Source organism: Lucilia sericata, unplaced genomic scaffold (genome assembly GCF_015586225.1).
Source record: "Lucilia sericata isolate MDLA Ls3-8-SP2 unplaced genomic scaffold, ASM1558622v1 Contig000565F_arrow, whole genome shotgun sequence".
Taxonomy (NCBI): Eukaryota; Metazoa; Arthropoda; class Insecta; order Diptera; family Calliphoridae; genus Lucilia; species Lucilia sericata.
The window spans coordinates 90,839-104,906 of record NW_023994575.1 but is presented as its reverse complement, the minus strand read 5'-3'; the positions used below and the strand labels follow the sequence as shown (position 1 = coordinate 104,906).

General features: G+C 30.4%; 1 protein-coding gene across 3 annotated transcripts in view; it reads left to right on the top strand.

Annotated features, from left to right (window-relative positions):
* The window catches only part of LOC119606263 (frequenin-1), a 74,456-nt gene that overhangs the window by 29,262 nt on the left and 31,126 nt on the right, over positions 1-14,068 (top strand). The window lies entirely within an intron of this gene.

Below are 14,068 nucleotides of genomic sequence, written 5' to 3'. Positions count from 1 at the left end.
TACATATGTATGTAAGTATTTAATACATATTTACATACTTTTACTCTCACATAGACATACTTACAACATACTTAAGTATAAAAATAATACAAGTAACTTTTACGAGTAGGTTGGAGGGGAGGAATTTGCCTAACAAGTTGTAATGTTTCAGATATTTGTTTAAGGCAACTCGTAAATACCTTACAGTATCTAGAAAGAAACAAGCCAGTTTCGGATACCCAGTTTTGCAGTGAAGTGTGCCCCAGAGAGAGCATTCTGTATCGATCGAAAATAGTAGAAGGAGGGCAAGGTCTGGTCTTCTACATAGTTTTGCAACATATAACCGATCATGTCAGTACGCATATTTTGCACGTTTTAGGGTCAACAAATCAGTTACTTCGGAACGTGTTCCCTGTGATAGACTGGTTAGATTTTAACTCCTCATAATAGCTATAAACCTTCTGGTCCCAACCAATACAGAATTTTACCTTAGCATCAGGGATCTTTGACTTTGGAATAGATTCGTCTGGTTGGCTATGGAAAATATTTTAATCGCTTAAGTCACCCAGAAGTATCTTACTCGCGATAAGGTGATCATATTGCTTAAGCATATAATCGCCAAAGTATGATTATTGTGGTCTTCCCTCATCCTATATGAGACACGATGGGGTCTTATACAGACATACAGAAGCTTTTTAAATGACCTATCATCTAGAAGTGACGGAAGTGCACACTATAACAAGATTACAATTAAAATGCTTACATTAACTTTCTAACAATATAATTCTCATTTGGTTAAGAAAATTTTTGAAATAAGTTTTTTTTTTTTTTTTTTTTTTTTTTGGCTCCATTTCAATACAAAAGAAAAATATATTTGCAGTAAAAGAAAATAATGACTTAATCCCTTAACATTTTCATGAGTTATGAAGGTCTTTCTTTTTGAAAATATTAAAAACTTAATTTTTTTATATTAAAAAAGATCAATAATATTTTATTTCTATACATTTTACATTTAGACCCTCATGAGTATTCAAAATGTGTTACAAACTTCATTGCCAACTCATACAGACAAGACCGACCCTTATCATTTAAATGTGTATAAATATATGATGGATGTGTTGGTATGAAAACTTAATAAACCGGAAACTAAATAAAATAACCGAAATTCATTAAATAGATTGTTTAAATAAATAAACAAATATACAACAAAAAAAATTTACTTTTGTCGACTCCTCTTTATCATGGTATTTGTAGAAAACAGTCAAGTGTAATACACATGTGTATGTGTGGATGGATGGATGACTTTTTTGAAAAAAGGGAAATCTGATTTGTAAAATAAATACTTAAACGGTAAAATTTCACAGAAATCCGTTTAGACAACCACAGTAAATGAGGAAAAATAAAGTTGTGTGTTTGGAAAGAGGTTGTTAGAGGTTGAAATGAACAAAAAAAATTTTATTTTTCAAAAATTGATTTGTTTATGATTTATTGCTTTAGAAAGGAAAAAATATCATACCCTATAATACAGCCAATTAATTTTTATACATATGCCTTTAACATATGTAAGTAATTCCCTAACAAACTGCCAAAATTTAAAAAGGTTTTCCATAATAATAAGAACTCTATTCTAGTTTCTCATTCATATTTTTATAATATTTTATTAAAATTTCTAAAAAGACATAAATCATTTTATAACCATTTAACAGTTTTTAACAAATAATTTGCAAACAAATAATTTGCAAAAAAGTTTTACTCAACCAAAAATTTCCCAAAACAAAATATTTAAAATTAATTGTTTAACAAATTTTCCTCTCATAACTTTTACATTACAATTTGGTTGTGTTAATGTTTATGTTTCGTTTTTAGCTATTTATTTGTTTGTTATTTTTAGGGTTTGTTTTGTTTAACTAATTAAAATTCCATACATGTCATTGAGTGGGATGTTTCATGTTGTTTTGTTGTTACAAACTTTTGTTTGCTATTGTTTTCAATGTTTGTGTATATATTTGAGTAAATATTCCACAAATGTATCCCTTTAGGAAGCATTTTCCCCATAATTATTTAATTACTTGATTGGCTCGTATTTCATAAATTATTGACTCATTTGACAAATTCTGTATTACAAAGAGAAGTAATGTGGTTATTTTAGATGACCCAGGTAATCTAGAATGTAGCCACTAAAAATCTGTTACTTCCATATTTCATTTTAAAAAGTAAATAGTCGTTTAAGCCGATAAAAGGTAATGCTTTTGCAAATTTAATTGTTCTAATAAAATGTCATACTGTCCTCAAGACTGTGTCCCCAAACTGCAGGGTTTATTTCTTTATGCCTTTGTACACGTGCGTGTGTGCTAGTATAGATGTTTGGAGGGCTTGAAATTAGCCTTGTCATTGTATATTTATATTTTGTTAACAAATTTTTACCATAAATTAATTACAACTAATGCATAGAATGATATTAAATTTTGATTAATTGTTAAAAAAAGGACCTTTAATTGGGCTTTTGGTTTTAGAAGCAATTATTTTAAATTAATTTTTTCTTGTAAAATAAATATAACAAAGATACATTAAAATTTATTAAGTTTCAAATATTCAAAAAAAAAAAAAAAAAAAAAAAAAATATTTTATTTTGCACAGTGGGAAAAACTACCAATTCTAGCAATTTCTGTTTCAAAATATTGAGATTAAGATAAATTTTGTGAAACAGTTGATGAAGTTGGTTCAACGCCATTTGAGAGTTGTAAAAAGCAATCTCTATTTAATTCATGACTTTTTCTATAAACTTTGGATCCAAATTTCTGCTAAACTACTGTATAAATTTGTTTCAAACTTTCTCTATATCTTCTTCAAGTTATATTCTACTATGTTGGAAGGTAAAGTAAAATATTAATATTTTTAGAAATATAGAGGCCTGTCACAGAATTCCATTCCGATCGAAAGTGGAATTATAACTTGTAAATAAATCGATGAAAACTTAAAAAAAATAATATCTTTAAACTATTGTCAATCCCACGTTGAAGAAGTGAAGTGGTTTCAACCTGAAAAAGTTGTCATTTTCCTTTTTTGAAGAAGAAAATTAGGAAAGATAATTCCACTTTCGATCGGAATGGAATACTGTGACAGGCCTGATAGTTTTTTTTCTTATGCAAATCGAAAAATGCAAAAAATGGAGATAGCTGCCTTTGTTTCTACACCGCTCATTTAAATTCAATAACTTTCCATAAATTCGTGATATTGGATGTTGGCTGATGTTTATAACTAAAGAATTAATACGCCCAATCGGCTTAGAATCATTTTCTGGGTCTATTGAATCATGTTCGTCCATCTGTCTGTATGTCCATGTTAACCTTGTAATCAACCTACAGGTCGCAATTTTGAATTTTAATTAGTATTGCTTTTGACCCAAGGATGAATCCTATTGAATTTGGTTGATATCAGTTCATTATTTCACCTAGCAGTCATACAACCGGACCCCCTAAATTGGGCTTTAAAGCCATTGATTATACCCCCTAAAAAATCCCCCTCTGAAAATCGTGAGCCAATATTATCCCTTTTTAATATCAAAAATTGTAGCTAGCTCTAGCGTCTTGTTTGATTCCTATTGTAATTTCAACAGATGGACTGACCGATGGACTTACGGTTAGACACGAGTAGATCGCCTTGTAATCTTCCCAGAATATACATATACTTTTGTGGGACTAAAATGTCTATTTCACTTAAAAAATTTCATAGTAAGTTAGCATTTCATAAAGTTATAAGTCCAAAATTTCTATAGATAAAGATTTAAATAAAAGTATAAAAATCAGGAGATACATATATTAGATTAGAGAGAGCCCAAAGCACTACGACCCTGTTTTGGATCTTTTGTGCAGCCCATGGTTTCACCATAAAAGGTTTAATTCACGTATAAAAATAACAGGTTTGTTTGGCGAGAGGTTGAATATATCCTTCGGGACTTAATGTTGGATATTTGCACAATATGTGTTTTTAGGTTTTCTCCTGACAGCCATAAAATCAGCATAGCTTCGATAAGGCGTTTCCTAGGATGAATTGATGATATCTGAGACCACAGCGTCCCGTGAGTAGTCCCGTTAGTGTATTCTGAGATCACTTTTGTTAAGCGATAACAACTTTTGGGATTCTTCTCTTGATAATTAAGCGCTTTGTCTGTCTAAGCCCAGTGGCACCTCAGTGGCGAGCAAATTCCGATTCGACTCACGATACGCATCTTTGTCTGACATAACCTTGTTGGATGCCAAAGAATGGTTCAGGGCCGATAAGTGGGTGATAAGCTAAGTAGTCTGCCCGTTCGTTTCGGAATGACCTTCATGGCCTGGTACCCAACATATTGTTTACACTGTTCATTCAAAGAGGACACGAAGTCCATTACAGCAGTAAGGCCTTGAGTGCTGCTTGGTTGTCTGACCTTCTTCTCAAGCACTCGCGGGATATTTTCCCGTGGAGATTGCCTTCTAGAAGTTAGGATCACAAATGCCTGCTCCAGTATCACCATCTGTGTGTTTGGACCCGTTAGTAAACCATACGTATATGACATATATGACTCTATTATTGGAAAAAATACAGACTAAAGTGCTTCAGTTCCCTATGGTCTTATGAAGTCAAAATTCGAATTTTTAAATTTAACAATTTTATTAAACGTTAATTAAATGTTTAATAATTACAGAAGATTCTTAAATATATGTTTCATACAATGATTGAAGACTCGGATCCAAGTCAAACATACCTTTTATTAAAAAATATTTATTATTTATTACTTAAATTAAGCAATTTATAACCTTGATTTTAAATTGCTTTTTTATATATCTTTTTGCTTAAATGTTCTTATTACTGCAATGCTTTCTAAACCAATGAAATCATAAAATTCCATCATTTAAATAAATCAAAGAAAAATAAAATATATAAAATTATAAAAAAGAGCACTTTTCCTGCTTTATTCTTTTTGGAGACAAAAATGCATATGAATGTGTGTATAATATATTATTCCAATTTTGATGTGTGTGTCTGTGTGTGAGTGTTTTTTTGCAGTGATTTGTTATTTTTGTTTTCGTTTCATTTCTTTTACTGCAACATTTTACGATAAATAGAAAATTTGTTTGTTCACTGGAGAGTTTTTATGTCTTTTTTATATTCAAAGATCAGATGTTTTTGTAGCAGTTGAACTGATGACATTTCCATCCATATTGAAAATTACTTTTTTGTGCGCTTTTAGTTTTATTTTGAAATGTTTTTTTTCCTAACTTTCTATCTGTGTGTGTGTGTGTCGATTTCTAGCATTTTGTATGACTATTTAGTTTAAATGGCACACAGACGCATATTTGCAAGAAAAAAAAAATGTAAATTCTTTTAAATAGTTCCAGTAGTTTTAGAAGTGGTCAATGAATCCATTTTATAAAGATTTTTCTGAAATGTTTATTTTTAAATCTTTTGACAGTATGTTGGTTATTTTACATTAGAGGGTGGAGAGAGAAGCGGATTATCCATTTATAACTTATTTTAAAGTGTGTTGTAATCCGTGTGACATTACTAGTTGTAGAGTCATTTTTTGAGTATTGAAACCCCAAACTAAAGGGTTTAATATGCAACCAATAGTTGCCTGATGATTGTATGATTTTTAGCAAATACTCACACATATGAGAAAATTCTTTTTATTTTTTTCCATTTCCATTTATTGATGGAATTTCTCAAAACTTAAAGACAATCTTCATGAGTGACATTCCCATTATACATTTTAGATTTTGTTAGATTTTCTTCCTGTATCTTTTGACAACTTAATGATGCCTTAAACTACACATACACCCAAAAAGGAAAATTCTTATGCTTTTAGTTATTTGTTTAAACATATTATTTTTTTCATTTTCGATATTTTTGTATATGACTTCAATTTTGTTCGGCTGCAGTATTTGAAACAGTTGAAGAAATCATATAAAAAGCACTTTAGCTTTTTATTCAAGTTGTTGATTGCAGTTGAATTTCTGAATACAAAATGCTAAAAGTAAAGGTATAAAAATACTTAAATCAGTTTTCTAGTGGATATATTCATTCATTCTTTGTATGTTAATGTGGAATTTTTATTATAATATTTTTTTGCCTTTTATTTGTGTGTAGGGGGTGCTAGAAAAATAATAAAAAAAAGTTTGCAAAGTATTTGAAAATAGTTTTTCATTCATTTTGAAGAAATGCTTGAATATTTTTTGCTTTGTGTGTGCAAATTTATGCTTCATTAGCTTTATTAAAATGTTAATGAGTTTGAGGCATATTTACATATGAATTGCAGTAATTTATATGAAATCATCTTCAAATCAATTTGTAATTAAATAAACAAGAATTTAAACAAATTGCAAAGTCCGTTTCTTAAGTTATCTTCAAGACTGCATCCTTTAATATGACCACAAGACGGAAGGACATTTTAAATCGTGTTTCACATGTAATGTCTTATATGACAGCTGCACTGTCTTCTTGAGAGTTGATGATTTCCTTTACGCTTTTATGATTTGATTCCTCCACGTTATCTGTAGTGGTCAGTGACGATCTGGACACCGTTTTAGGTATCTCGATCGACACCTTCTCAATTTTGAAGATGACAGCTTTAAAGGAAATAAGCCCTACCTTTGTTGTTGGCAAGTCTATCCACGGATTAGATTGATATTGGATTCCCAGATTCATCCTTAAATATAAACAGTTGAATTTGTGCAGACAGTTGACTCTTGACCAGACCCTGCCAAGCACAGTTCTAAGGAGTAGGAATATTTATTCAGGATGCCAGTACTTTCGTCAGATGCCAACTTCATCAACATTACACCCATGCTGAGCTCTCAGCTGATGCTTTCTATTGGTCACTTGCCCTCAGAAGTGGTTGTATGGTCCACTATCTTCTACCATGTCTTTCAAATTATTGTACTAGTATCTTGGGATTTTGCCTTTCATTATGCTGTGTTCGTCCCGATGTCGTTTTTTGGCAACTTTGGCGTAAGGTGGTGGCTCTTTTTCTTTTTCCCTGCCTATCTTATTCAGAATACGGCGAGCTCTTTTTCTTCTTATGTTTGTCCTCCTCTTCGTTGCAGATATTGAGCGATAATTCGACATATCGTTGCACTCGGAAGAATAACTCGCAAGATAAACTTCTACGTGTGACTTAGATCTGGAGTTTTAGAAGGTCAGTTATTGGTGGATACAATATTAGGACATTTCTTAAAAACATTGTGGTTATTTTTGCCTTTCTCTAACATAAAACCAAATATAGACTTTAAGTGGTTATCGTCAAGTAGAGTCGAAGGGACTCCGGCAATTAAAATTTTCACATTGATAGAAAAATAACTTTTGAAAGCACCAATTATAATTTCATTTCTTATACGACAACACCTTTTCAAATATTGACATTTAATTCCTAATTGAATTTTCTTTAATTTTCTACTTTTAAGACAAATATAATCTTTTCTCCTAAATAATTTATTATCTTAAGCAAACCAATCTATTTTGAAAACTTTATTAGCAAATCCTTTTAACAAACAAATATTTGTTTAATTATACCAACTAAAGAGAAATTCTTGTTAATTTTCATTTTATTTTTAAACACTTTGCCCATAAATTAAATTCATTAGTAAAATCAACAAATTAAACTGTTCATATTCAGAACAAACAGACAAAAAATAAATCATTGCATAAACCAACAGTAACATGAAAATGTAATTAAAAACAATTAAATAAATATAGACAATATAATAATAAAGAAATAATTCAAGATATTTTTAACAAAAAAAACCAAAATGACTTTTAAACAAGATGAAAAGACGGAGTGAGAGTAAATAAATAAATAGTAAATAATTGAAATATTTGATAAGCAAGCCTCAACTGGAAAGGAGATGCTGTTAAAACAGTGGGCGGCTTGTGAAGCCGCCAGGAAACGAAAGGAATCTATGTAGTTGTGTAGTACAAAGAGAAACACTTAAAGTGGATAATGTATGTATTTGCTGAGTGCCCCCCCTCTAGTCTGCCGGGAATATAAACTGGTGATGATCAAATGTATCTTCGGACCTTCCTTGGAATGAATTGACATGGGATCAAAGCAGAGAACCGCATAATCAGGTACCACGGGAATGGGTACCTGAAACGGACTTTGTCATTTCACGGTTATTGGAGAGGTCACTGAGGTCACAGAATATGATGGTCAAAAGTCTGATGTACGATAAAGTCTAAAATTCGGGATAAGTTCGGTGCTATTGCCAAGACAACAGATACCCCACAGAGGAGTGACTGTAGAACTAAGCATTGGAATTAGTTTGTGTTAAGTGTATATGATACGGGATAAATGGATGAAAGGTACATTTGAATTTTCCTTCCTTGGTCAGGTATGCTAAGGGCTTAGTCTATTCATACCAGATTTACCACATGGTGTTCTCTTTGAGTAAGAACAAGTCCTCGGCTTATTTGATGGGTTCGCGTTTCGGTCTAACGAATACGTCTCTAGGCCATCCCTTAGGCGTGGTTGTAAACGGAAATGATGTTATTGCATTTGGAAGTTAAGAAACGTGGCAGCAATGGTGAGAGATTAGATAGCTCGTGTACTTGAGCTAAATGCTTGTAAGTGGACCGGCAGAAACTGGTAAACAAATTTCCACCGCCGTGTAACAAGCACAATGGGTCGGTAACGAGTCGTGTAGTCAGCTCATCCAGTGATTGAGAAAGTACCTCTGTGAAATAAGGTCAACACTGCAGGAGTTCGCGTAAAGCATTTCGACTAATTGCTGGGTGTTTGGATGAAAAGCAGATTCATGTTCGTCCCTGAGGAAATGTTTGTTTTTCATTGATTTAAATCTTAATGTATTAGTGAGGACTAAGACCAAATTCACCTACCATTACGAAAATTGGTGGGGCCGTCAATAACATAGTTGTGACGATTTGTCGAGATATTAGTCATTTAACATAAAAGCCCATATTCGGGAAGTTCGGGTTTATGTTATAAGGTGAAATAATGGACCGATTTCAATCAAATCAAACAGACTTTGTCCCGGTTCCTTTGATAAAAACGGCCATCGTAACACCGACTTATATACATAGATATCCTGAATCGATGGGTGTACTTTAAGGAGGGTGTAGTCCATTACAAACATCTGAATGATAATCTCCTAACTAGAGGCTATAATTAAGCAAATTAGCTAATTCTCTTTGTACCTACCGCTGCTATTGATGCTTTCATTTTTTTAAAATAATATTTAACAATTATAAATTTGTGACTACACTAAACAACAAAATATTGTATGAGGAATGGGACTTAAAGAAAAGAGGTAGCAGGATTTTAAAACATAATTTTTATGCTGAACATAAAGGTGATTAAATAGGCATCCCGAATTTTGTAGAGAATCTAAGAAATCTTTTACATCAACAATAAATATAAAATCAGTTGCCCAGTATTATCGATTAACTGTCTATACATTTGTAATTGCAAAGAGTATTATAAAGTACATATGTATATTCAAAATAACATACTTATCTATTCAGATACACTTAGATAAATATACTTATGTGGGTAAATACTTCGTAAACATATGTATGTGTGTTAATTGGTAACATACACATACTCATACAAACACAATCCTTTTGTGACATAAATAAATATATATTGAACTAAATAGCATAACATTCACATCCGGCGTGTCTCTCAGTCCGTCTGTTTGTATTTATTAAAATTGACATTTTGTTGCTTCATTCATACAGTTTTATTTTAACCCGAATAAAATTAAAAAAAAAAAATTTAAACGTCACACAAATATTACTAGTTAAAGCATGACAAAGAATCAATATAATGGTAATATTATTGAAACATACAGCAACCAGTAGCTGCCATCATGTCTGCCGAGTGTATTTAGTAATAAAACACTCGAAGAATTTTCATAAATAACTAAAATTTTTTTGGTACATTTCAATACCTTTTTTTAGTCCTAAGAAAGTTTGATACTTTCTGAAAAATTTTAATCTTTGATGCCTAAAACAGCATTTACTTCCAACTCGCACCAGAGATACTTAAACAAACGACTTTTTACAACTTAATTTGTTCAAGAAGAGATTATTATGCCTTAATTCTGAAATATGTTTAAGTGCAGAAATTGCTACTTTTCCTCTATTTTCTGATACAGGGAGAATAAATGTGCTTACATTTATAATAGTATTAACCAAAAAATAACTATTTTAATATTTGAGTGTAATGCAAAAAACACAAATATGAATATAATTATTTTAATGGCTGCGGGAGGTTGATGGTGGTAGCTTCGTTATTGTTTACTTACTAGTATAACAGTAAATTTTGTTGTTCGTTTCTACATTCATATCATGCCATCAGTGGAAACAGTCATGCCGTCAGTTAGTCCGTCATTCAGGCAAACAAGACAAATAAACAAACATGCTACTGTTAAAGCAATGGTTACGTCTGTCACTTGTCAATCATGTTGTTTAAGTTTTAAATGTTTTTTTTTTTCGTTTGCCTCTTCATTTTCCTTACAATGGCATTCATACATACATACGTACATTCAAATGTACGTCATTGACATTCGATATATGAAAACATACATAACTACTTTTACAAACACACGAATACTAATAAAATAGTACCCCGTAGTTCAGGATCACAAAAGGAGGTCAACTATTGTCGATTGTTGATTGTTTACCTTCTTGTCTACTTGGAGTTACAAAGGAGACAAAATGAAAAGTGTCAGCAAGAAATCAAAATTTAAAAAATCTTTTAAAATTGTTACTCCTTGACTCCTTGTAAAAAAAAACTACTGGTAACATTTTGTAAGTTTTGTGTGAACACACATACATATACATTACATGTTAAACAGACATGGTAATGAATATTCATAGTAAAGACATGAAAGTAAAATTTTATATAATAAATATTTATACATAAATGTATATACAAACATACATGAGTATATAACTAATAGTCATTCCTGCGATCAACCATCAAGCCATCTCGTTTACACCAGCAGGTGGCTGGCTAAGTGGATAGATGGATGGCTTTGGTTTTACTGTTGCGTTATTGTGTATGTGTGTGTTTAAATGATTTTTATTAAATTTATTTTCATAAAAATAATATTATAGAGCTATAAAGAAATCTTTTTAATACCTAATATTCATGCATATATATTTTTTTAACGGAATGAATTATTGCACATAAGGATTTATTTAACAAAAAAAATCATAAAAATTTTATTTATAATTGACGTTTTCAATCCACTGTGCTGCGTTGTTGTTTATATTTGGATTGATACAGGATATTTTGTTAATTTCATTTCATCAGCAATAAAAATCGTACCAAAAAGACAGAACCAAAAAAGATTAAATTATTCAGATTTTTAGTGGAATGCGGATTTTAAGTGAAAAATTTGAATTTTAGAAAACAATTGGATATTTTGTGTAAAATTTTGAATTTTCTGATTTTAGGGAAAATATGATTTTAAGAGAAAATTTATTTTTTTAGAAAAAATTCAAATTTTGAGTGAAAATTTCGATTTTTAGTGTCTGTGAAAAATATGAGATATTTAATAAAAAATATTATTTTATAGAAAAATCTGATTATTAGTGAAAAATCTGACTCTAGAGGAAAACAATTTTGATGAAAAAGAAAATTTTAAATGAATACCAACAAGTAAGAGCTCTATATTCGGCTGCTAGAAATCTTCACTAAGTGCCCACAAAGCTCTTAAAGGAAATTGCCTAAGCTTTCTTTTGAGTAAAAAAATACAACATTCTGAAAAAAGGGCGAAAATTAAGTGACAAATATTGAAATCACTTTTATTCTTGAGTTCAAAAATATTTTTTTTGATAGATATCGATATCACTCGCATCCCATTATAGGACTACAAAGCCCTTCAAGGAAATTGTACAAGCTTTCTTTTAAGCAAAAAAAAGTCCATTTTGAAAAAAATATTAATTTTTTTTTAATTTTAAAACAAAAAAAAAAAAAAATTTGAAAAGAATGAAGAAATAGCTATCTAAACTGAATTTTTGCTAGGACCAATAGGTGAAATGTTACACTCATTTGAATAAAGCCCTGTATGACTAAAATGTTCTATTTTTACCCCCTTTTAAGTCCGGAAGTTCTTGACCGATAGAGCTGAAATTGTGTCTGACCTACTATCCAATAATACTAACCTTGGTGCAAAATTTCGTCAAAATCGGAAGACATCGATTTTAAAAGTTGGGGTTACTTGACACTTATTAAATTCTAAGACGATTTAGCCATGTCCGTATGTCTGTTGGAAAAACGATAGAGTCCAATCGGAACGAGCTAGAGAGCTGGCATTTTGCAGAAATATTTTTAGTTGCTGCAGTTTATTTGGTATTGAAAATGGGTAATATCGGTCTACTACAGTCCCCATACAAGTGGCCCCCCGGAAAACAATTTTAGCAGTAATAACTGCTTTAAAATTCCAGTATAGCTACGAAATTAGACATAAACAAGTTCTGTAGGAACCAAAATCTTTCTACCAAATTTTATGAGGATCGGTCCATAATTGACCCTACCCTCCCATGTAAGGTCCCCTTCAGAAAATGACCTACACCCCCATATAAAGTCCCCATCAAAAAATGTTTGGGTCTTCAGAAAATAAATTTCAACAGACAGAATGACAGATACTCGATTTCGCTATTAATTAAGATCGGGAATATATACTTTGAAGGATCGAAAAATACTCTTGGGTTCTTAAAGTTTTTCGTTTAATGTTCTCTGGAGCAACATTATTAAATTTAAATAATTTTTTAATCCTATTCAGTTTTATTCAACAAAATTTTCTTTAAATTTACATAGCTTTATAAACCTTTGATAAATTTAAAAATTAGTTTAAAATAAGGAGAAACATTTTAATAATCTTCTTCTATAAGTAAATTTAAATTATGTTAAAAAGTTTCCAAAAGTTTATTAATAATTTTCATTTTTCACTTTCAAACAAAACACGCACATGAAATGCAAAATGAAAATTGTTATTCACTTTCCATTAAGAAACAGAAAATTACTTAAATAATTTTCAATTTAAAGTTGTGAAGGGTGAAGAAATGAATTGTTTTGTTAAATATGGGAATTTTGAGATTAATGCTATAAACTACCCTGCAGTTCGAAAATTTCTTCAACAGATTATTGTGGTATTTAAAAAACTACTACTGTAGTACACATAAAAAGTTAAAGCAAAGTGTTAGATATCTTAGAGAATAGTTGTCTGTACAACCTTCCTCGTAAAACTACAGGGTACTATTACACATGTGATTTTTTTTTTGGCATCAAAACTTTCACACACATCACGTTAAGGACTTTGTTTTGGCTTTAAGCATTTTTACGTAAAAATATTAAATGCACATTTTATATGAATCCATTTCGGATGTGTGTGAATGGTTAAGGGTTCATTTTAAAAATGTATAAGTTTGTTTATGCTAGTGTCTGTAATTTCTAGAATGCGTGGGATTTTGATTGCATACATTTTAAGTACGTGAGTAGAAAATTTATTTTTTCACTCATTTTATTCACATTCCAAATGGTTTTTTGTTTCGTTTACATTTTAACTATCCTTGGCTTAAATCCAATTTTTGGCCAAAAATTTGTGAGGAAAAAATCAGGGTGAGAAAAACATATTTCATTTAAAATGCGTCTTGGCCAAGAAATAATAAATATGAAGAAAACATATTTATTTGTTTTTATCAAAATTTTACTAATAAATGGTTTCAGGGACTATGCATTAAAATATTTATAAGCAATAAATAAAGATACAAAATCGATATTAAAGTAATATTTTATGATATTAAAGTAAGTATTCAGTTTGAAAGTCTTTAAAACAAATTGAGTAAAAAGCTGAAATTTTATTAATTTAATCAAAAATTTATCTTTAACTTAAAATCTTTTTAACATTGCTTTCCAAAAAAAATCCAATTTATTTCTTAACATTCACGCAAAAAAACTAAAATTGAATTTATGATATTGACCTGTTTCCTACACTTTTGCGTATGTACTTGTATATAAAGGTCAACAATTATTGCAATATTTAACTTGTATTATCTACAGATTTTAGCAAAATATTCCTTCCTT